At 43.4% G+C, this 24,669-nt stretch overlaps 1 protein-coding gene across 1 annotated transcript in view; it reads left to right on the top strand.

Annotated features, from left to right (window-relative positions):
* The window catches only part of LOC117307483 (pseudouridine-5'-phosphatase-like), a 452,112-nt gene that overhangs the window by 348,868 nt on the left and 78,575 nt on the right, over positions 1-24,669 (top strand). The window contains exon 6 of the transcript XR_012329446.1: positions 8,557-8,698. The gene's annotated coding sequence lies outside the window, so the exon portion shown is untranslated. The remainder of the gene's footprint in view (positions 1-8,556; positions 8,699-24,669) is intronic.

The raw sequence follows: 24,669 nt of genomic DNA on the forward strand, positions 1-24,669 counted from the left end.
CTCTGTTACATATACTTACATATATTACAGAGAGTACATTGCAGATGCACTTTGATAACATGAGAATTAAACCAATTGCAATATATATATCAATGCATATGTAATTTACACAATATATATAACATGATACGCATCGTAATTATTTAATCTATATGTTATTAAATATTAAAATATCCTCTTTGTAATATGCATGAACATATATATAAAACCGTTTAACTATTGTATATGAATAAGAATATAAGAATATATGTTATACTGCATTATACATATGAAAAATACATAACATTTATAATACATATACTCTGTTTTATATGTATTACAAAGAGGATATTTTTGATGCACTTTTATAACTTATATAGATTAAAACAATTGTGATGTATATTATATATGTTATAGGTGGTGTATATTACATTTGCATTAATATCTATATCACAACTCTTTTTTTTTTTTTAAGATGTTGGCGGTAGGAGTTTATTAATTAATTAATTTATTTTTGCTGTGTTGGGTCTTCGTTTCTGTGCGAGGGCTTTCTCTAGTTGTGGCGAGCGGGGGCCACTCTTCATCGCGGTGCACAGGCCTCTCACTGTCGCGGCCTCTCCCGTTGCGGAGCACAGGCTCCAGACGCGCAGGCTCAGTAGTTGTGGCTCACGGGCCCAGCCGCTCCGCGGCACGTGGGATCCTCCCAGACCAGGGCTCGAACCTGTGTCCCCCGCATTAGCAGGCAGACTCTCAACCACTGCGCCACCAGGGAAGCCGTATATCACAACTCTTTTAATCCACATGTTATAAATAAGTGCATCTAAAATATACTCTTTGTCATATATGTATATATAACATATATGCGTATAACTGTTATATGTGAATTTGTATGTGTGTATACAAAGTACGTGCACACGTACCCAAAGTACACCTAACATACTAGTTTGTACGCTATACGTGTACTATAAAGCAGCGTATGTTAGGTACAGTTTTACGGCATCCCCGTGGATGAAAACAATCGCTCATCATGGTCATTTTTCTCTACGTTTATAGCTCTCTTTTAAATGCCTGCTTTCTGCCGCTTTTTTGCTAGCTATGCGGAAACTAACGAATCTCTGAAAAGATTTTGACGTCTAACCTTTGAACCTGTGTCCCATGGCGATTCAGAATAGCATGGCCGATCACCCGCAAAACAGCCGTCTGATCCTCCTAGGCGGCGCACAGCTTGTTCTCTGGAGAACCACTTCGGAGATATTTCAAATAAATACCGCCTGATGAAGAGCAGAGAATCAGAACTGATTGGTGTGCAATTACGTGTCAGGGAATAAAATATATTACAGTAGATTTGCAAAGCACAGCATTCTTTAGACAAGTTATTGCTATGTTTTAAAAAACCACGAGCCTATAATGATACAAAATTTTTAAAATTTGACATTTATTTCTGGTAAATAATCCGCTGCTCTGTTTTTCCTTCACCACGATTAACAGGTGGCAGGCACACCTCATGTGTGTAGGGAGCAGGTGCCGCAGGAAATATTTCTTTTGCTCTGCGCTTGGAGAGGGAGGGTTAGTATATATAGAAGAGGCCATACCGTTTAGGGGCAGACAGATTTGGTACTCAGTTGTCCTTCTGGGTACGTTTAGGCAATCTGTATGATCTTTGTGATTCCCTTTGTGTACCTAGAAAATGGAGGTAGCCATGCCCACCTCCCTGGTCGGTGTATATATTAGGGAAATTACCGGTACATAATTTTATATGTAGAATTATATATGCATCAACCATATATATGCTTATACATATATATGTGTGTGTATGTATACATACATGGGTCTGTGTGTGTGTGTGTGTGTGTGTAATATACTATATATAGAGAGAGAATGTATGGCTAGGTGCCCAGCACAAATTAGGTGTTATTTATTTATTTTTTTAACATCTTTATTGGAGTATAATTGCTTTACAATGGGGTGTTAGTTCCTGCTGTATAACAAAGTGAATCAGCTGCACGTATACATCTATCCCCATATCTCCTTCCTGTTGCGTCTCCCTCCCACACTCCCTATCCCACCCCTCTAGGTGGACACAAAGCACGGAGCTGATCTCCCTGTGCTATGCAGCTGCTTCCCACTAGCTATCTATTTTACATTTGGTAGTGTATATATGTCCATGCCACTCTCTCACTTCGTCCCAGTAGGTGTTATTTAAATTTAAGTCCTCTGATGTAAGGTACAGTAATCTCTCTCCATCCATGGAGTTTAGGGATTGTGAAGGCAAATGGTCCCAGGGCCAGAAAAGGTAAGGACGTGGTGACAGACTACGTAAAGACCATGGAGAGCTGTAAGCATTGTTTCATGGGGCCATCTTGACCGCAAGGTTTGCCTTGTAGAAATCGAGGGTCAACACTGCCGTCGATGTAGAAAACACTACAATGTTTTCTGCATTTTTCAAGAGTGGTCAGAAGCTCGTGTTTTTCTGTAAATATCCCACTTTTCAAATGTAGGCAGCTGATTTGATGAAAGAAAACAGGTGTGGGACACAGGCACATGGGAAAATTATCCAGAAACATCACTGCTTTGAACAAGAGTTGACCTACAAGCGACTCATTCTTGATTTCTTAATCTCCCTGCACCATTCGGTTGAGGGTGGAACCCACCACAGAGTTGTTAGAAATGGAGTTCTCAGGACACCTCCTGTCCTAAGGAACGGGAACCTCTGGGGTGGAGCCCAGCATCTTAGTTTTAATAACCCCTCTAGGTCAGGGTCTGCAAACGAAGCCCAGAAGTCCAGATCTGAACCACCATCTGCCTTTTTCCAGCCATAAACTAAGACTGGCCTTTCTGTTTTTAAATGGTTGGGGAAACAAACAAAATCAAAAGAAGAATCATGTTTTTTTTGGTAATTATAACAAAATTACATTGAAGTACTGAATTATGCCAAGAAACAACAACAAAACTGGTAACGGAAAAACTATAAATTGTACTGTGAAAGACAGTTTTCCATAAGAGAAAGTTCTAAGTTCTCTGCTCCCTCCCAGAATTTTTTATGATCTACTTGATACTCATAAGCTTATATTTATATCAGCCATCTCTTTATTTTATTTATTTATTTATTTTTGCTGTACGTGGGCCTCTCACTGTGTGGCCTCTCCTGTTTGCATAGCACAGGCTCTGGACGCGCAGTCTCAGCGGCCATGGCTCACAGGCCCAGCCGCTCCGCGGCATGTGGGATCTTCCCAGACTGGGGCACGAACCCTTGTCCCCTGCATTGGCAGGCGGACTCTCAACCACTGCGCCACCAGGGAAGCCCCCATCTCTTTATTTTTTAAAAAAATGGTAAGAAAAAAATAACCTTATGTTTATCTCAAATGTTAATGTCACATGGAAGAATCATATTTTGCAACGTATGGAAAGCATATGAAATTCTGTGTCCATGAGTATGCTTTTAGGGGGACACAGTCACGCCCTGTCACGTCTTACGATGTGTGGCTGCTTTAACATTACAACAGCTGAACAGTTACAAGAGAGACTGTATGGACCGCAGGATCTGAAATACTTATTCTGTGGCTGTTTAGAGAGAAACCTTGTGGACCCGGCCGCAGCTGATTCTGGTGCATGTTCACATTTGAGAGCTGTGATGTTTAGTGACAGTCGTGAAACGTAATCCTATGTTTGTGTCAACAAGGGGAAGGGAAGCAACTCCTGCGGCAGTTACTCTGTGCTCACTGAGCACCCGTTTGTGAATCTGTTTCAGGTAGATAAGTAAGAAAGAGCTTTTGGAATAAGCCACGGACTTCAGCTTCTCAGGTCCTTCCCTGGAAGCTTAGAAACCTTAAATCATCTCCTCTTTGGATTCCTCTTCTGTAAAGCACAATAAGCAATCCACACCATGCAAGATCATGCTGAAACTATAATCAATAAACGAGACGAAGTGCATAACCAATTTCCTGGCACAAAGTAGGTGTTTTAGAAACAGAATTATCCTTTGAGTTTTAAAAGATTGTTTTCACTCTGAAGAGATTTCCAGGAGAGAGTAAGATACCAGGAACTGTGTCAGGGCCTGAAAAACATATGCACATGGTGTTGTTTATTTAGAAAAGTATTGCGGGGGGGGGCTTCCCTGGTGGCACAGTGGTTAAGAATCCACCTGCCAATGCAGGGAACACGGGTTCGAGCCCTGGTCCGGGAAGATCCCATATGCCACTGAGCAACTGAGCCCATGCGCCACAACTACAGAGCCCGCCTGCCACAACTACTGAAGCCCGTGTGTCTAGAGCCCGTGCTCGCAACAAGAGAAGCCACCGCAGTGAGAAGCCCACTCACCACAACAAAGAGTAGCCCCCGCTCGCCGCAACTAGAGAAAGCCTGCATGCAATGACGAAGACCCTATGCAGCCAAAAATAAATAAATAAAATGAATAAATTTTTTAAAAAAGAGAAAAGTATTGGGGCATGGAGAAAAATGCCATATTCACTTTTCAGCTCCCAACATTAATTTTCTTTAAAACTCTTATAAACAGGACTCAAGTACAATTAGGTTTTAGAGATCCAGGATGTAAGTGAAAGCGCTTATCACTATGTCTATCAAACAAGACACCTGGGGCTTCCCTGGTGGCGCAGTGGTTGAGAGTCTGCCTGCCAATGCAGGGGACATGGGTTCGAGCCCTGGTCTGGGAAGATCCCACATGCCGCGGAGCAACTTAGCCCCGTGAGCCACGATTACTGAGCCTGCGTGTCTGGAGCCTGTGCTCCGCAACAAGAGAGGCCATGATAGTGAGAAGCCCGTGCACCGCGATGAAGAGTGGCCCCCGCTCGCCACAACTGGAGAAAGCCCTCGTGCAGAGACAGGGACCCAATGCAGTCATGAATGAATAAATAAATAAATAAAAATTACAAAAATAATAAAAAAAAAAAAAAAAAACAAGACACCTGTTTCAAGTAGGTATTTAGTCACTATTTATTGAGTGAGCAGTATGTCTGGTTTCCATTGTTGCTTCTCTCTTGCAAGATCCACTGTTTTATTAACCTGGTCTTCCATTGTCATGCTTAATATCTTCTTATTTTATAACGAGGATTAAACACTGTTCCTCCAAAGGACACTACTTGGTTGGTTGAAGATGAAGATATTGGATAGCTTTTCCTAATTAAGCAGCCCAGCTCTTATAAAGCCATATTATTGGCTGTCCCTGCCTGATGCCCAGGGTGACGTGTCTCCATGGTGATCACGTATGCCGTGTCTCATGAGAGGCAGCGGCCAGCTCTGCAGGGATCCAGCTCCCTCCCGCCCACAGGGGCCAGTTCCCTCCCATAGACTGGGCTTTGCCTCACTGCCATGACCCTTTCTCAAAGTGCAAGGATTTTTATTCACTTCTTCCCAGTGGCTTTACTTCCTGAAAGAAGCATATGCTTCTTTCTCTATTTATTTCCAATCCATTGGCTTAGAAATTCCCAAAGTGAAAAGAAATAAACTGGAAAACCAGAGTTTCCAGAGAGAAGACTTGAGCACCCACTGGATCAGGACATCCCAGATTCCAAGAATTTTTATCCTCTCCTTCAGATAAAAGCGGGAAATTCCAGCTGATCGCCTGGAAAATTGCCTCTGTCTGTCAGCAACCTTGAAAGAGATTTTGAATTGGGTAGATACACACAAACCCCTTGACATTTAGGTCTGTGTGATTCTTTGAAAGCTAAACATATCGACACCAAAGGAATTTCTCCAGAGTAGGATGCCGTAGAGAAGATACACTCCTGCATTCCTCTCTCACATCACTCTTTTCTGTTTATTTAAAACCCATTCTGACGCTAGAATTCATCTCTGTCACCTCTGCTATTCCTACTCTGCCAGTATCCCCTGCCTCCTTTTTTTTAAAAAAAAAAAATAACATCGGTGAGGTTGAGAATAAAGTTCATTTTAGTCCTGAAGAGTAAAGTTTCCAGGTGCAAATGAAGCCTTAAATGGGAGGCATGTATCACTCCTATATGGTTCAGCACATCTATGAACATAACACTCACCAACCTTATTAAACTCTCACATAAATGGTAGGTTTGAGTATAGATGAAGGAAGAAATGCCTCTTATCCAATGTCTACATTTATTTTGTCTTTCACCACAAATCATTTCTTTAGTCTTGCTACAGATTTTATTATTGGCCAGAGCGAGGACTGGTCAGTTTTTATCTGACCTGAAAACTATTTCAAAAACCTAAGATTTTTTGCAGTACAATTAAAACACACACACACACACACACACACACACACACACACATTTTGGAAGATTTAATGCTTTCATGGATGGAACCCAGGGCTGCTGTCGAAAGGTAGTCATAACCTTGAATAATTTATGTTTTCTTTGGCCTGGTTTAAAATATTTTGATTACATAAAGAATGTAATACTTCTCTTCATCTTTCCTTCATTAAAGAGCCGTATTGTATTTCAATTAAAAAAAAACACGAAAATAATCACTCTATGAAAAAAAGTGGTATAAGAGATGCCCAAATTAAATATATAGAATATATGTAGAATCATGATTCACTTTCCATATGAGTGATACAAACCTAGGAAGAAGAAATATTCTCCAAATCCAAGTGTTTTAAAGTTAATAACGTCATTCTTCAAAATGCCTGTCTGATTTTATTTGTGTGAACAATGTATGCTGGTGTCAGACTCTTTATCAGGGACTTGTCCACCTGTAGAGGCAGAGTTTCCCAGCAATCACCAGGAGGCAGAAGGCGAGAACTCACCTGCCAGCGTTAACAATGACCAGTAGTTATTGGATGGTTGCTGTGTTCAGTGTGTTCACTATTCTAATAGCTCTTACTTATACTATCCAGGCTCTGCTATAGAATGAGTCATTTCATCCTTTCCCCCGAGCAATCTGTTGCAGGATTTTGCAATTTGCCCATTATTAAAGTCGGCTAAAATTGTCATTCATTTTCTCCAGCTTCTCCTTTTGATACCTTATTTTCTACCTTAACATAGTAAATTTTTGTTTCATTGACTTTATATTCCTAATACAATGAAAAATGACATGCATTTCATAACTCGACTGTACTAAATTATCAGTGAGTAAATTATTTGTAAAATATATTTTAATTTCATTACAGGACAGAGCCTTAAGAGAAAGGAATTCAGTTTGGTTAGTTTAAAGGCAAAGGGAAAGCAAGATTCATTTGATTAAAAAAGTAAAGCATTGAGGACCATTGTAGTTTAATCAAAATACTGCTTGTTGGAAGTTACACTTCCAGCAACATCTGCCTGGTTCTCTCAGACAGTCCATCCTGCTGACCACAAAGAGAAACAAACAAACAAAGAGATCAAGTAATCAGACTGCCATCAGACACGTCACAATTGTCAAAGCTATCTTAACAGGGCACAAAACACTCCTGATAAAGGAAGAGACCGATAAACTGGCAAGGTGTTCTGATCGCAAAAGACACCATTAAAACAGTAAAAAGAAAAGCCACGGTTTATGACATGATATTTACAGCATTTTATTTAGTTAGTTATTTACTTTTTTTAAGTTTTTTTTTTTTTGACGTGGACCAATTTTAAAGTCTTTATTGAATTTGTTACAGTATTGCTTCTGTTTTATGTTTTGGTCTTTTGGCCACCAGGCATGTGGGGTCTTAGCTCCCCAACCAGGGATTGAACACGCATCCACTATGTTGGAAGGCAAAGTCTTAACCACTGGACCACCAGCGAAGTCCCAACAGCATTTTAAACGAGCAAAATTGTCCTATCCTCAAGATAGAAAGTGTTCCTACAAATTAATAAGTTAAAAAAAAACAAAAAATAACCAACTAACAGCCCAGTTCAAAAGTGAGCAAAAGGTATGAACTAGCACCTCATACTTTGGGCATCCAAATGCCTGATGCACCCATGAAAATGATACTCCACCTCATTGAATGTCAGGAAAATTTACATTAAAACCAGAATGAGAGACCTCTGCCCCACCACCAAAACGGCTACCATAGACAGACTGATATCAGGAAGTGTTGGCAAAGATATAGAGCAACTGGAACTCACTCACAATGCTGGTGGGAGGACGTATAAATTAGGGCAACCCTTTGGAAAATTGTTTGGCAGTATCTGTGAAAACTGACCATAGAGATGCCTGGTTCCATTCTTGACATACATGTATACATACCTGCACCAAAAGTTATGTCCAAGGATCTTCACAGCATCACTATTCATTAAAGCCAAGAAAAGGAAAGAACCTAAATGTTGATCAAGAGTAGGATGAATGAATAAACTGAGGTGTATTCATACAAAAGAATAGTGCATAGAACTAAAAACTCAATGAACCGCCCCATGCAACAACATAGATACATCTTGTAATGTTACATGAAAGAAGCTAGACAGAGTAATGAATACTGTAGGATTCCATGTATATAGAGTTTAAAAACAGGCAAATTGAATCTATGGTATTAGAATTTAGGAAACAGTTATTTTTTGGCATGGGGAGTGGTAATTATTGGGAGGTCACTTGAAGATGCTTCTCAGATGCAGGTAATGCTTGACTTTTTGACCTGGATGGTGGTGACGTGTCTGTGTTCACTGTGCCATCATTCATTTTCCCATACAGGTATGATTTGTGCACTTTTCTTCGGTACGTCATACATCAACCAAAAGTTTATTGACTTTTTGATGCCACTTGATCCAAGACACCCACATCCTGGACTGAAGGATTGGATTTGAATGAAACTCATTTTCATCGCAAGACAAAGGTAAACCAAAATCTTTGTGAGATTTATATTATCTTCATTTTTTTTCCATCTCTTTCTTTTTTTTTTTTTTTTTGCCCACTGGAGTTTTCTCTTCCCTTTTAGCTTTAGCCAGCATGAAAAGGGTACAATGTACAGTTTTCCATGTTGCCTGATTTTCAGCTCATTCCTGTCCCCATAAAAACGTGTGACACTTGGTGTGCGGAGTGATTTCCAACGAACGAACGTGTGCATGAGAATGAGGCAGTGTGTACACACACTGTTCTCCCTAGGCTGATTTCCATAATGGAGATGTTTCTTTGTAATTTGCTACTTTTTTTTTTTTTTTTTTACTCTTAACGAATAGGGTCCGTGAAACTCATTAACTGTCTTCTTGGTATGAACGCTAAAGAAACAACAAACAAACAAAAAACCCAAGAAAGACTAGTCTTTTATGTCTATTTGCAGAGTGACTAATGCAGTTACCTCCCTCTGGAGAGTCCTGGTTTATCATTAAATGGACTCACTCAGGACTTTGTGAGGCCACCTTCCAGACATTTACACTTCTCACTTATCAGATTATTTCTTATTGAAATAGTTTTCATGAGACTCCCCCCTCCACGTGCCCCATTCTCTTTATTCCTTCCCCAACAGACGTTAGAATTAACCCCACGTTTCACCATGGATTCGAGACCACACAGGATGAAAGACTTTGAAAAACTGTCCGTATGAATAAGTTTATTATTTTTTTAATAGACTAAAAATCCAATCAGCTACCTTCAGTTTTCTATAATTTAAATTCTGTCCGTGCTTTTCTCTGATGGATTCAAGCTTCTAACGCGACCTGCCATTTTTCAATAAGAAGATCAATAGTGAGCATTTATAGTTTCCACTCCGGTGGGGGGGAAGGTATTAGAAGCAGTATTGTAAAAGATAGTGAGAGATTACCTCTGAAAGAGCCATTTCATTAGAAGTAGCCAGCAAAGGTTTGGGCGATGAAGGTTTTTCTTAAACTACATTGCGACGGATGCTAGAGAAATTGGCAATTTGCTGGCCGCTGAATGATTGTATTTCGTACAAGCTCTGGACACTGGTTTCTCAGTTAAGCTTTTGTTAAATACAAGTGCTAAGAATCATCCGATAAGAAAGAAAATGGGTCAGCATTTTAAACCGGCAAAACTCAATCATCTGTAGGAAATAACACCCCTCTTCTGACTTAAGTTACATATAAAAACACAGGTGACTGCATATCCTGGAGAAAGTCACATATCCTTTGGGGGCTCAGTTTCCTTGTCTTTAAAATAAGGGTTACCATACTTGCATCCATAAGACCGTGATGGAAATTAATTGATACACGTGAATGAAAACATCGTCCTCATCATTCGAGGGGCTTACCTTTCTCCAACGGTTAGGGAAAGACAGGGGTGTCCTCTAGGCCTACCGCTGTCTTGGCTTCTCCGCCACCACTGCCCCCTAAATACAGGGCTGGTCCTGCAACCTCTCGCTCTTACATGCATCACTGACTACCTTCCCCGCTGCTGACCCTCACCTGAAGCTCCGGGTCCCTACGAGCCCTGGGCAGAATGTTGTCCTTCCATGTGATCAACAGAAGCAGGTAGACTGTGAAAGGACACGTCTAACCCTAATCCCCTACCCTCCACTGCCAAGCCTGAGCCGGTACGTGCCAAGAATTACGGTTGTGTGTAGGGCTGCCCAGCTGTGTAAGCAACTTACCTACCACCTGTCAGGTGACAATGAACCGAATTTATTGAGTTGTTGCCATAGGTACTGTGGCATTAGTTCTTATCAGTAATGTGTAGGCTGTTACGTACGATGGGGAGGTGCAAGGAAACAGATAACAAGGGGAGAATGTTTTAAAGCCATAGACTTCCTATGATTGTCCTTAAATTGCAAGGGGAAAACACCAGCCCGTAATGTTTCTCCCATCCTTAGATTCATGTCTCTTGGAAGAGCATTTCCTCTTTCAATCTTGCACATGCAAATCCCCACCTCCTTTTTGGGAGAAGTCAAAGCGGTAGATCTGGTCCTACGATCATCCGTCTGTGTTCCCCTCTGTCCTCCCCTGGAATCCGGAGGCCATGGAAGAAGAGAGGATTTGGAAGGGAGAGTCCAAGCTGGGCTTACACTCGGTTACAGCCCCTTGTGAGTGTCCGTAGCTGTGCACCACTGGGAGGTACAGCTTGGCCTCATCATCGATCTGGACCATCCTACGGGTGACCATGGACCCTCAGAGATGCTTCACTCTAAATGCATATGGGGAGAGAGAGAGAGAGAGAGAGAACACCATTTTCTCAATACGCCCCTGCAGCCAGTAACTTGGAGGCGATGGGTCTTCGCCATCCGCCAGGGCAGGTTTGCTTCGAGAGAATCATCACACCTTTCCCCTTTCACTCCAAACAGGTGGGCTGCCCACAGCAGTGGTGGTGTGTCACCTCATGTAACTGCCTGAGTCACTTACCCAACATAACAAGGCAGCATCCTCATCGCCAGCAGCGAACACTTCTCTATACACCACGTGACAGTCTGGGCAAACAGGAAAGGGAGCAGACAAGAGCTGTGCCAACAGCACTTCCAGGCTGAGTGTGATCTGCGATTCTCCCAAGGGGGTTGTGAGAGGCATAGGTGGCTATTGCTTGGGACTGGCATTGCAGGGATAAAGCAAGGAAGTTGCCCAAACAGAGCATTTCAGAAGTAAAAAAAGAAGAAAAAAAACTCAGGTGTGGCACTCAGGGAGTTGCAGTAGAGGGGAGGAACCTTGCTCTAGAAAATGAGGCTCCCAGGCCACAAAAATGACAAAGACAATGCAGAAAATGTGCAGATGCCGCTGCTTAAGAACCACCCCGGGGCGCTGTCTTTCCATGATAAACACGGAGGTCTCTGGTAGACTACGACCCATCCACCAGCCTCCAGTGGTCATCTCACCATTTCCAGGTCTAGATCAAAAATCATTTCCAGTCCCTCACTGCCATTCTCCGTGACCCATATTTTTTGGAATGTCTTTCCAAGGGGCCGTCCGCTCGCTCTTTGTACACACTCGTTTTGTCGCTGGGTGGATTTGCAGTAGTGTTCCCGTAAAGATAAGCTGTTGACATTAGACAGATGTCTTAATAAGGTTCTGTTTACTGTGTTAGAACCTAGAAGCTCTGATTCCGCGGAGAGGATAAAGCCAGGAGAAGGGCTTGTGCAAGTTCCCAGCTGGGATTTTTGCAGAAGGCAAGCTTGCAGACACTCAGGAGCCAAGCCCCCGGCCCGGGCAGAATAGGAAGGTTCAGTCTGTGGTCAGCGGTGCTGCCCCCGGCCCTTCTTTGAGTCCCCCAGGGCTCTCTGTCATGCTCTGCGATTCCCTGCCCCACTGCCTTAAATGTGCCTGTGTCCTTCTCCTACCTTCTGCTGCCCACTCCACCCCAAAGCAAAACAAAACAGAACTTCAGGGCTGTCTTCCTGGTAGCTGTGCCTGGTGGACAAAATCACTTTCAGGCCTAAGGTTTCGTGTACACGTTAGTTCAACGCACTAAACTGCCTGAAATTGGGTTAAAAGGGTCACATGTGTGCGGGGCTGGCGCAAGGCCTACGAACGCCCGTTTCTCCTGAAAGCCATTCCCGTTTCTGTGGTCTCGGTAAGATTCCCTTTCTGTATGTCCCCCTACAATCCCCTAGTTTTCCTTTGGTGAGGCTCCTTATTTTGTATACAACCCGTTTGCGTTTTCATTCCCTGATGGTTGGAACCACATCTGTCCTGTGGGCTGTGATTTCTGTAGCGTCTAACACACGGGGAGATTACTACATAGATGTTTTTGGTTTCAAGAGAGAAATCAACCCTAGGATAGCTATTGTGTTTTAATGGTATCAGTGGCTCATCTTGGGGGGTGACATCCTCAAATTAGAATCCAGCAGGCGTCAAGACGCCCTGCCCTGCAGAAGATGCCATGGAGTGTGGGCGCATCCTGGGCCGTATAGGATGCTTGCCTTCTCTCCCACTGCCAGTTGACTTGGGTGGCTTCCGTACCCTCCATGGCCTTCTCTCGCACTTCACCTCTTGGTTCAAAACACCTGCTTTCAGGGCTTCCCTGGTGGTGCAGTGGTTGAGAGTCCGCCTGCCGATGCAGGGGACACGGGTTCGTGCCCCGGTCCGGGAAGATCCCACATGCCGCGGAGCGGCTGGGCCCATGAGCCATGGCCGCTGAGCCTGCGCGTCCAGAGCCTGTGCTCCGCAGCGGGAGAGGCCGCAACAGTGAGAGGCCCGTGTACCGCAAAAAAAAAAACCACCTGCTTTCAGCCCACAAGCTCAAGACACCCGTCTTCTCTGGGTTGTCTTGGTGACTACTGGGAAGCCTCTGTTTCTTGGGGGTTTGGGGGTCAACGGAGATAACAAAAATGCCTTGACTGCTCACTAATAGAGAGCTAGAGGGACTCTTCCATCTGTAACGGGCAGCGGCATTTTCATTCATTACTCTGCTTTGACAGAAGAGGCAAGGGGCCAGTTGGGGGCCAGATGTTCCAGTTGGCCGTCTGAGGCCGTGTCGCTTTCACGCCAAAGCCCACATCTGCTCACGGTTCGGCCTGAAGCTCACTGACTCACGTTTATGCCTGTGACCTTCTAGAACAGATGGCTGATCTTCTAGGGCCAAAGGCACTAAAGGAAGTTGTTCATTTACTTTACAGATTTTAAAAAAATGCCCTCGTCTGTATGAGCGAAGCCCCTTGACTGTGTGTCTTTCCTTCCTGTTTCTGGTGGGAACGGATCATCAGAGAGAAAGGTCTTGACCATACTGTGCAGATCCTACCATGAGGGGCCTGGGAGAAAAGGGGACCGGCTTTCCCCTGTACCTCTGTTTGCTGGAAACGGAAAGAAGAGCAAGAGAGGAATTTAGGAAAGTTTTGCCCAAGGGCTCAGAACTCAAACTTATGTCTATGCAAATGGACCATATGGTACAGTCTTTACAGAGGCCAAATTCCCAGGGCATCCTGGGGTTTCCCTAAGTCAAGATGAAAATTCAGCAAATGCTATCGACACTGCTCCACTGACTTCCGCAGCTGGGCAGCCCTCGAGTGAATCAAGCAATTAGCTTCCAATAAATGTACTAAGCTCCTTCTCTCCTTTCTGTTGCCTCCTGGGTTTTCCTGGGAGTTTACGTCCCTGGGACAACTGGGAGTATATTTGTGCAAAAAGTATGTTATACACAGTCCATGTCAGACGAGGTCAGAGTAAATGACCCTCTGAGTCAACAACACAGTGGCTCTGAGTCATTTGACCCAAAATCTGTGCGTCTCTCCCTGTTTCAGCGCTCACGGGCCTCTCCAGGATCTGGGTGGCACAGTAATGACAGAGAAATAAAGTGGCTAGAAAGACGATTTGGCTGGCAAAATCTGAGATGACTTTGTTGGACCCAGGGGGGCCAGCATGCAGCGGGAAACAGGCCACGTCCTTTTTGAAGTGCAACCAGGAGAGAGAACATTTCGGAGATCTCCTGTAAACCAAATAAGTCCACAAGTTACAAGTAACCCCTGAAGGGTCTACCCCTTTTATCTCCCTTCACCTTGCCCTTTCCGTGCAAAGCCACACACCTGGGGTAAGAGGAATGTCTGATCTGCTCCTGGCGGGGGCCGTCTTCTTTGATAGTTCAGTGGTGGCCACCTTTCTAATGGCTGAGCTTTGAGATTCGAAAAGCAAGTTCAAAGCACCGTAGGCCCATCATCAGACCTTGCTGTGCTCGTGGAGGTTCAGGAAATAATAGGGGCATCGCAGAGCAACTATTTAGGGCAACGGAATGAGGACAGTCAAACAAATACAAAAGCATTTCTTCTTCCTTGAGTATCTCTGGGATGAGGGAAGTTACATTTGCAAATGTTCTGTTATTAGAACTTCTTGTAATGAATCCTCACAGGAATCCTCTAAATGATGAAAATGCTATTTCTCCACCAAAGTGTGGCACACGTGTCCTGCATCCAGTGTGTAACATCCATCTTTCTCCTGTCAAGACAGGTCAGAGACACGCGTTAGAAGTGCAGGTGGATCTGAGAAGCGTGAGCCAGGGAAGTCCGTGTGATAGGAACACCCCCCCCCCCCCCCAGGATCAACTCTGCATCCTTCAGATTTGGTAAATTGCCCTTCTGCCCACCTTTCTGAAGCCCAACTTCCTTACCTCTAAAGTGGGGATCGTAAAACTCTGTGCCTCACACACAGAGTTTTTCTGGATTAATGGAGACAAATACAAGTGCTCTATGTACCACGGAGTAGTGGAGACAAATAGGTGAAAGTCCTTCGTGGACCACAGAGCTCTGTACACCTGTCAGCTGTTATTGTTAGAAGACCCCCGAGATTTCGCGTCCAGGTAGTCTAACAAATAAAACACTTCTTCATGCTCGTGGCACCTAAATCATCCGTTGATATTAATCACAACGGACGTTGAACTGCTTTGCTTTCGATGATGAGGTCCATCAAGGTGGGTAGAAACCAGCTTTTTCCAAATCCCTTACGATTCTGTGGTTGATTACAGTGGTTTCTAGGCATGTGCAAGATGAGAGGAAACGCAGTCAACCTCTCAACCAAACTGGGACATTTTGGGGAGCGAAAGGCAACACTCGTCCGTAAACCTGCTGGAGAAACAGGGGTAAGTCAAGACTTCCCCAGGCGAATCAGGGCGTGTGGTCACCTTATCTATAAGGATAGAACTTGAAAACGGACAGTGTGACAACAGCACCTTCTAGATTCACGTCAAGGATTCTGCGTCCTGACTCTGCTCTCAGTTCTGTTCCTGTGCTTGTTTTCTTGTCTCGACAGTGATCCTATGAATGCTTGCATGTGGGTGACGCCCACCTTCCTCTATTGAGTCTAGATCAACACTTGATAATCTCACCCATTCCTGACCAGTCATACCATGTATAATGTTTCACTTATTATTTTAATATGTCCTGTCACTAGGTGGCCACTGTAATCAAGGGTCTGACTCCATTAAAACACAGAACAAGGTAAATACTCTTATGAAGATTTCGGGGGTGGGGGAGAGAATGACTCCCATGAGTTCAGGTTCCACCTGATTCATCAGAGAAGGGAACATATGAGCTGGGTTTTGAAGGGTGAGTAGGAGTTTTCCAGGAAAAGATATGAGACTCCATTTTTGATGTTTGACTACTGACAGCTTTCAAACTAAACCCTTCCCTCGTTCCCTTTTGTCCTACAGCTGGACAAGCCAATAAACAAAGATCAGGATCTACTTGCCTAGAAGGTGGTGGGGAAATTCAAGACAGGAAAATCCTAAGTCTTGTGCACACAGAAACCCTCACCATGGTCGGATCCCCTAACACAATGAAACCCAGAACTTCCCTCCCGCCTTGCTGTCATTTCCCTCTGGCTCAGACCTCAGCCCTTCTCCTTGGGAAATGCTCTTGCTGTTTTCTACATGTGTAACAAACTATTTCATACCCATGGGTGCCTGTGTGTCCTTCCATCCATCAATCTCTGGGCTGGTAGCTGACTGGCATCTATCAGGGGATGCTGGTCTCCCAAATAAAACACTATCCTAGCTAGCTGACTAAGTAACCACCATTACATAAAGAAGTCTAACACTCAGTTGTATATAGATCTGCGCACACACATAACATCTCAAGCACTGTTGTGGAGGATGATTCTGGAGGACTCAGCTGCAGCTTCCCAGCAAGTAAACTCTGGTCTCCCTACACCTTTAGTCAAACATAACCACTTGCAAACATAACTTTCAAGTCTGCTTCAGATCCATGGAGATGTTGTCAAGTGATGTGAAAACAAACTCACAGAATCTGCTTTTCATTTATGTTGATATCTTGGGTCTCGCTTTCTCGAAGTTTCAAGCCAAGGAGTTTAAACTCCTTGTCTTAGTGCTCTCTTGCTGTGTAACCCGTTACCAGAAAATCGTCGGCTTCAAACAACACACTTTTATCATCACGTAGGTTCTGTACGTCAGGGTCAGGACTCCAGGTGCGGCTCAGCTGGGTCTCACAAGGATGCAGCCAGGGTGTCAGCCAGGACTGGGGTTTCACCCGAAGGCTTGACTGGAGAAGGGTTTGCTTCCAAACTCATGTGGCTCTTGGCAGGATTCAGTTCTTTGCAGATGACTGGGGAGACAGAGAGAGAGAGTCCTTGCTGGCTGTTACCTGGAGCTGTCCGTCCATGTCTTGTCTTGACCTCTCCTGTGGTCGCTTACTTCATCACAAGCCAGCAAGAGAGAAGGAGTCTGCTAGAAAGACAGAAGTCACTCTCGTATGCAACCGAATCATGAAAGTGCATCCATTGTCTTTGCTGGATTCTGTTGGAGAGAAGCAAGTCAGCAGGCAGCCCACACTCAAAGGAAGGGATTAAACAGGGGCATAAATCAGGAGCTGGGTTCATTTGGGAGTCTCCTCACCACACTCCCGAGGTCCAGGAAGGAATCTCCGAAGCTACATTCCTTGCGCTGGCAAGCCCATTCATCCATCCCCTCACGAGAGGCGACATGCTAGCACAGATGGATGTGAATGGTGTAACTCAGCGTTTCTCAGCCTTTTTTCTTTTTTTTTTTTTAATTGAAGTACATTTGATTTACAATGTTGTTAATTCTGCTGTATAGCAAAGTGATTCAGTTATACATATATATATATATATAGGTTCTTTTTAATATTCTTTTCCATTATGGTTTATCACAGGATATTGAGTATAGTTCCCTGTGCTCTACAGTAGGACCTTGTTGTCTATCCATCCTATATATACTGGTTTGCATCTGCTAACCCCAAACTCCCAATCCCTCCCCCCGCCATTGGAAACCACAAGTCTGTTCTCTATGTCTGTGAGTCTGTTTCTGTTTTGTGTATATGTTTATTTGTGTCATATTTCAGGTTCCACATATAAGTGATGTCATATGGTGTTTGTCTTTCTCTGTCTGACTTGCTTCCTTTAGTATGACAATCTCTCTGTCCATCCATGTTTGCTGCAAATGGCATTATTTTGTTCTTTTACGGCTGAGTAATATTCCACTTATATATGTACCACATCTTCTTTATCCATTCATCTGTTGATGGACACTTAGGTTGCTTCCATGTCTTGGCTCTTGTGAACAGTTCTCAGTGTGTTCTCATGATTGCACACTACAGCGCTTTTTCACACATTTGTTCCCAATCCACCCCCCATGAAGTTTGAACAGATATGCTGCTTCTCTGTTCTGTATTTCTGACCTCTGCACGTAAAATGAGTATCATTGTTTTCGCCTCCCCGGAACCAGTTTTCACCCACTTGGGACGCTATTGTGCATGAAGAATGTGTGTTCTAGAGTCAGATAGCCTAGATTTCTGCCTCCACTGCACCACTTCTCAGCTCTGTGATCTTAGGCAAGTCACCAAACCCCTCTGAACCTTAACGAACTTTCTTAATTATAAATAAGAATCACATCAATACCTACCGCTTACAATTGTTGTGGGGATGGAATGACACTTCGTAGACGGGAGAAACCTAATACATGCTGCCTTCTGTTATTGCGACATGCAGAACCATATGTGCAGCAGTGGGGAAACCAAGATAAGACAAAAACAAGAGCCTCGAAGAGGCCCCACTGCTTGCCAGAGGAGACAGAAGGAAGACAAAGGGTATGGTATGCGCTATAAGAAAGTTATATTCAAGATGATTTGGGCATAGAAAAAAGAGGGTGCCTAAATTCTGGTAAAAGCGAGGAGAGCATGAGAAACAGGAGTTTCTCAGAGGAAAGAGAGGTGAAGAATGAGAATTGATTTGAGAGCTGATGAATGAAAAACTAAACTAAAGCAATGGCACTGTTAATGGTGGAGAGGAAGAAAAGGACGGGACAAATGGTCATGTGGTAGAAAATGACGTTTAGCCAAGAGGTTTGCTGACCTAAGTGTGTATTCTTTCAGGGTTCTTTTTGTCCATTCATCCATTCATTCATCTACCCATTTATCCACCCACTATCAATCCGTCTTTCCATATATTGATCTATATATCCATCTAAGTTTTTTCCTTCCATCTATCTATTCATTTGTCCACCCATCCACCTGTCTATCCATCCTTCCATACATTCATCCATCCATCCATCCAAAAATCCACCTTTCCTTCCATTCATCCATCCATCCCATCCTTCTATTCATCCATCCACAGATACACCCATCTATCCATTTACCTACTCACCCGTCTACCCACTTACCTGTTGACCCATCCATCTCTCCATCTACTCATCCATTCATTTACCTACTCACCCATCCATCCACTTACCTATTGACCCATCCATCTTTCCAGCTATCCATCCATCCATCCATTTACCCATTCACCTGTGTATCTTTCCATCCATCCATCCATCCTTCCACAAATACACCTTTCCACTCATCCATCCATCCATTCATAAATATACCATCCATTCATCCACCCCATCCTGTTATCCTTCCATCCATCCATTCCTCCATCCACCCATCCATTTATTTATCCATTCTCCCGTCCTCTCCTATCCATCCACCCACTTATCCACCCATCCATACGTCCATTCATTATCTCTCTTTTTCCACAAAGGTTTTAAGGTGGCTTAGAAAGAGACATAGAATATATGTAGAAAATAAATAAATAAACCAACAGAATGATGAACAAACCAAACAGAAATCAGGTGAGAATGAAAAGGAGAGAACTCATATAGGGACCTAGAGTAGAAGCAGGGATTCAGTTTATACAAGTGTGCATCCCTAGGAACCTTTACACCTGCCATATGAGGGTCCCACAGTTGGCATCTTAAGACGCTGTGTTGCTTGTGCTCCCAAGGTGGCCTCTATTTGTACAGAAATCTCTATTTCCTTGCAGAATAAATGGGGGAATCGCCTAAGGTGTTTACTGTACTCTCCATCAACTAGTTGATGGCCTTTGACTAGACATTGACAAATACAGTCTATCTCTCCATTTATCCTTCGTCAGCCTCTAAAGTGAGTTGGGGATTGGAGATGAGATGAAACTGATTACAGTCAAGTCAGGTTTCAAATACTTTCTCCTGAAAATCCATGCTCCTCCTTTGCTGTTAGCAGCATTTACTACAGGAAAAATGTATCGTTAACATTGAGCCAAAAATAAAAAACCCTCTGCAAAACACCTAAATATAGATTGTTTCATTACCGTCAAATCAGCCCGAAAAGAATGCAGAGGTTGGCACTCAGAAGGAGTCAAGTGGCTGGGTAACCGCAGTGCAGTCTGCAATCAGGAGGGATTACAATTATGACACCGAGCGCTAATCCTGGAAAATCAAAACACAGTTAGGCAGCCACTAAATCCCCTTATAAACTATAATAATCATTATTAAGCCTTCTTCTTTCCCCCAGAAAATGAAGAGCTGCAGACGTTATGTCGTCCCTTTACCGTTTTCCGAAGCAGGGTCATTATTCTTTATGGTGCTACTAAATTTACTCATCGTTTTACAAATCCCAGGTTCACCTTCCAAGTACATGATCTCGTCCTTCTGTGTAAAGTTAATCAAAGTTGTAAAAGTGCTTTATTCTATATCGTTATTTTTCCCCACGGGGATGGGGGGTAAAAATGTTATGCATTGGAGAATCACAGAACACAGCCAAGGAACCTTGAGATGTTATTATCTCCTGTCTGTGCTCAAAAAGGAGCCACACAGAGATTAACCCTCTCCTGGAAACAGACGTCTTGTGTGTTTTCAGAGAAGAACTTGCTTTATTATTAGGAAGCTCTTTTTTATGTCCAGCCCGACTTCTTCATACTGTACTAATTTTTGTATCTTTAACTGGAAATTAGAAAGAAGCTGGGTAATATCTTCTAGGGCTCTTAAAATACTCCAAGACTGTGGCAAAGAAGTACAGAAAGGTGCTCATTTTCCTGAGATCACCACCTTTTCTAGAACATGCCAGAATCAGGCCACACTGAATCTTTTCTTTACGGTAGAGATTGTGTTTCATCCTTCTTTTGTACCCACACAATACAGCCTATTTATGGACACGCAATGAATATTCATAAATCTTCCTTGAAAGAATGAGTAAATCAATGAATCAATACTTCTTGAATTCAGTACAAACCATTTCAGACAATGAGACCAAAATATCCATCATTCATCTCTCTCAATTCACGTTCTCATACTGAAGGACGGTGTAAATGGCAAGTTCTCATTTAATGAATTACTTCCAGGTTGAGCTACATGAAATTGAGATTTTTTTGTAGGTCAGAAACGGTTGAATATGAGCAGCGTGCTAATATTTGCATTCTTCTGCTGATACTTGGGACTTTTTTCTTTTCTTTAGCGACATCAGAAAAAGTAGTTTAAGATGAGTTGCAGATCTATAAGTAGCATCTCACCTTGAGAAAATAGCTAAGTGAAGGTCGGATGAAAAGCTAAAATATTCAGTTTGGGAATGCACTCTTTTCATGAAGGGATAAAATTTTGGTCACTGGTGGATGCTTCTCTTAATGTTTGTTCATCAAGATGCGGCATTTAGACCCGTAAAGCGATGAGTTCCATCTTCTCGTGACTTAGCTTCAGGAGCTAATGAATCAGTTAAAAATGAGTGTCAGAGGAGAATCTGAATAGACATTTTTTCCAAAGAAGACTTACAGATGGCCAACAGGTACATGAAAAGGTGCTCAACGTCACTAGTCGCCCAGGAAATGCAAATCAAAACCGTAGTACGATATGACGTCATACCTGTTAGAATGGCTTTTATCCAAAAGACAAGAGATAATAAATGCTGGAGAGGGTGTGGAGAAAGGGGAACCCTTGTGCACTGTTGGTGGGAATGTAAATTGTTGCAGCCACTGTGGAAACACGATGGAGGTTCCTCAAAAAATTAAAAATAGAATTACCAGATAATCCAGCAATTCCACTTCTGGGTATTTATCCAAAGGAAATAAAATCACTATCCTGAAAAGATACCTGCACCCCGATGTTCACAGCAGCACTGTTTATAATAGCCAAGACATGGAAACAACCTAAACTTTTTTCTCATATCTATTCACAATCTATTCATTTATTTTTTAATTTATTTATTTTCGGCTGCGTTGGGTCTTCGTTGCTGCGCGTGGGCTTTCTCTAGTTGGGGCGAGTGGGAGCTACTCTTCGTTGCGGCGCACGGGCTTCTCACTGCGGTGGCTTCTCTTTTTACGGAACACAGGCTCTAGGTGCGCGGGCTTCAGTAGTTGTGGCACGTGGTGGGCTCGGTCCATCCACAGATGAATGGACAAAGAGATGTGGTACATATATAAAACGGAATATTATTCAGCCATGAGGAAGATGGAAATCCTGCCATGTGCAACACCATGGCTGGACCTTGAGAGCATTAAGCTGAATGAAATAAGTCAAACGGAGAAAGACAAATACTGTATGACCTCACTTACATGTGGAATGTTAAAAAAAAAAACAACACTCATAGAAACAAGAGAACAGATTGGTGGTTGCCAGTGGTGGTGGGGGGGGCCTGGGTGAAATGGGTGAAGGGGGTCAAAGGTCGCAGAATTCCAGTGATAAGTCCTTGAGATGTAGCATGGTGGCTATAGTTAACAATATTTCACAGTATATTTGAAAGTGGCTAAGAGAGTAGATCTTAAAAGCTCTCATTCCAACTTAAAAAAACAGATTGTAACGAGGGACTTCCCTGGCGGTCTGGTGGTTAAGACTTCGCCTTCCAACGCAGGGGGTGTGGGTCCGATCCCTGGTTGGGGAGCTAAGATCCCACATGCCTCGTGGCCACAAAACGAAAACATAAAACAGAAGCAGTATTGTAACAAATTCAATCCAGACTTTAAAAAAGGGTCCACATCAAAAACATCTTTTAAAAAATTGTACGTATATGAGGTGATATATGTTAACTAAACTCACTGTGGGAGTCATTTCAGAATATATACCTATATCAAACTATTATGTCATGCACCTAAAACAGATACAATATTAAATGTCCGTTTTATCTCAGTTTTCAGAAAAAGAATGAGTGTCAGCTTTGGCAGAGCCCAAAGGACATGGGTCTGTGATAAAAATGGAAGTGTGTCCCGCTTCCCCGTTCAGATGATGCTTTCAGACCTGACATAATCTTGCCTTCTGGGGTCAGCAAAACGCTGAGCAAAACCTAGGCGACTCCGAATGATGCCCCCCAAAGATGCCGGTCCTCACCCCCAGTCAGCCAGTGGGCAACCTTACAAGGCAAAAGGGACTTTGCTGATGAGGTTAAGTGGAGGATCTTGAGAGGTGGAGGTTATCTGGGGTTGCCGATGTGCTCACATGGGTCCTTATAGGCACAAGGCAGCAGAGTCAGAGAAGAAGCTGTGACACGGGAAGCATGGGGTCGTTGGAAGACGCTACGCTGTTGCCTGTGAAGGGATCACGAACCAGAGGATGCAGGCGGCCTCTAGAAGCTGGAACAGGCAAGGGAGCAAATTCTGCCCGCGGCCTCCAGAGCACAGCCTTCCCCGCACCTTGATGTCCGCCCAGCGAGATGCATTTCCGACTTTGTTTTAAAATCGAACTATAGTTGCTTTACAATGTTGTGTTCATTATGCTGGACAGCAGAGTGATTCAGTTATACATTCCTTATTTTAGATTCTTTTCCATGATGGTTTATCACAGGATATTGAACACAGTTCCCTGTGCTCTACAGTAGGACCTTGTTTTTTATCCATCTTATATATCAAAGCCTACATCTGACTTCTGACCTCCAGAACTGTACAAAAGTACACTGGTGTTGTCTTAAGCCATTGCATTTGCGGGAATTTGTTACAGCATGGTTAGGACACACATAGACTCTTCCTCAGGGCCTCTGTCACTAGGCACATACATCTTTGGAGAGGATTTTTGACAGTGACACTATTTAGCCTCAGATTTAAAAATGGAACCTGAGAGGGCTTCCCTGGTGGCTCAGTGGTTAAGAATCCGCCTGCCAATGCAGGGGACATGGGTTCAAGCCCTGGTCCGGGAAGATCCCACATGCCGCAGAGCAACTAAGCCCGTGCGCCACAACTGCTGAGCCTGCGCTCTAGAGCCCGCGAGCCACGACTACTGAATCCCGCGCGCCTAGAGCCCGTGCTCCACAACAAGAGAAGCCACCGCAGTGAGAAGCCCGCGCACCACAAGAAAGAGTAGCCCCCGCTCGCCGCAACTAGAGAAAGCCTGTGCACAGCAACGAAGACCCAACGCAGCCAAAAATAAATAAATAAATAAATAATTTTTTTAAAAAAGGAACCTGAGGAAGATGGTGTACTCCTACTACTCTATTTGTCAACAGCAAACCCAGTAAATATGCATCTGTTTAATACTTGAACTTTAGGTCTCGTTTATAACAGGGATAGTCTATCTCCTCCTCCTTCGGTTCCTCTGACACATTTTTCTCCAAAGGATGTAGATCCCTAGACCACTAGTGGGGGCTTTTGTTCAGTGAGAGAAATGCATGGTTCCTTTCTATAGCTAGGACAAATTGGAGATACAGGAATTGGAAGAGTTTGTGTAGGGGCAACAACTCACAAGAATCTGGGAAAAGGAATGTAAAAAGCTGAAGGCGTAATCTTTCCAAATAGCCTCACCAACCATCTGGGTCTCTGGACGTAGGACTTTCCATGCTAAGCCCCCCAAAAGTCCTCAGCAAACCAGGATGCATAGTCACCCTATTTCCAAATAAAGATAACTTAGTTCATGGAAGAGGGGGGAAAACATTGAAATTAACAACCCAACAGAGCAATTAAAATATTCTTTTGTTCAGTGAAAATAGAGTTGCCATATGACCCTGCAATCCCACTCCTGGGTGTGTATCCAAAAAAGAAAAGAAAACTCTAATTCAGAAAGATACGTGCACCCCTATGCCCATAGCAGCACTATTTGCAATAATCAGGACATGGAAGCAACCTAAGTGTCCTTTGACAGATGAATGGATAAAGAAGATGTGGTACATATACACAATGGAATATTACTCAGCCATGAAAAGGAATGAAATAAGGCCATTTGCAGCAACATGGGTGAACCTAGAGATTATCATACTGAGTGACG

Source organism: Tursiops truncatus, chromosome Y (assembly GCF_011762595.2).
Source record: "Tursiops truncatus isolate mTurTru1 chromosome Y, mTurTru1.mat.Y, whole genome shotgun sequence".
Taxonomy (NCBI): Eukaryota; Metazoa; Chordata; class Mammalia; order Artiodactyla; family Delphinidae; genus Tursiops; species Tursiops truncatus.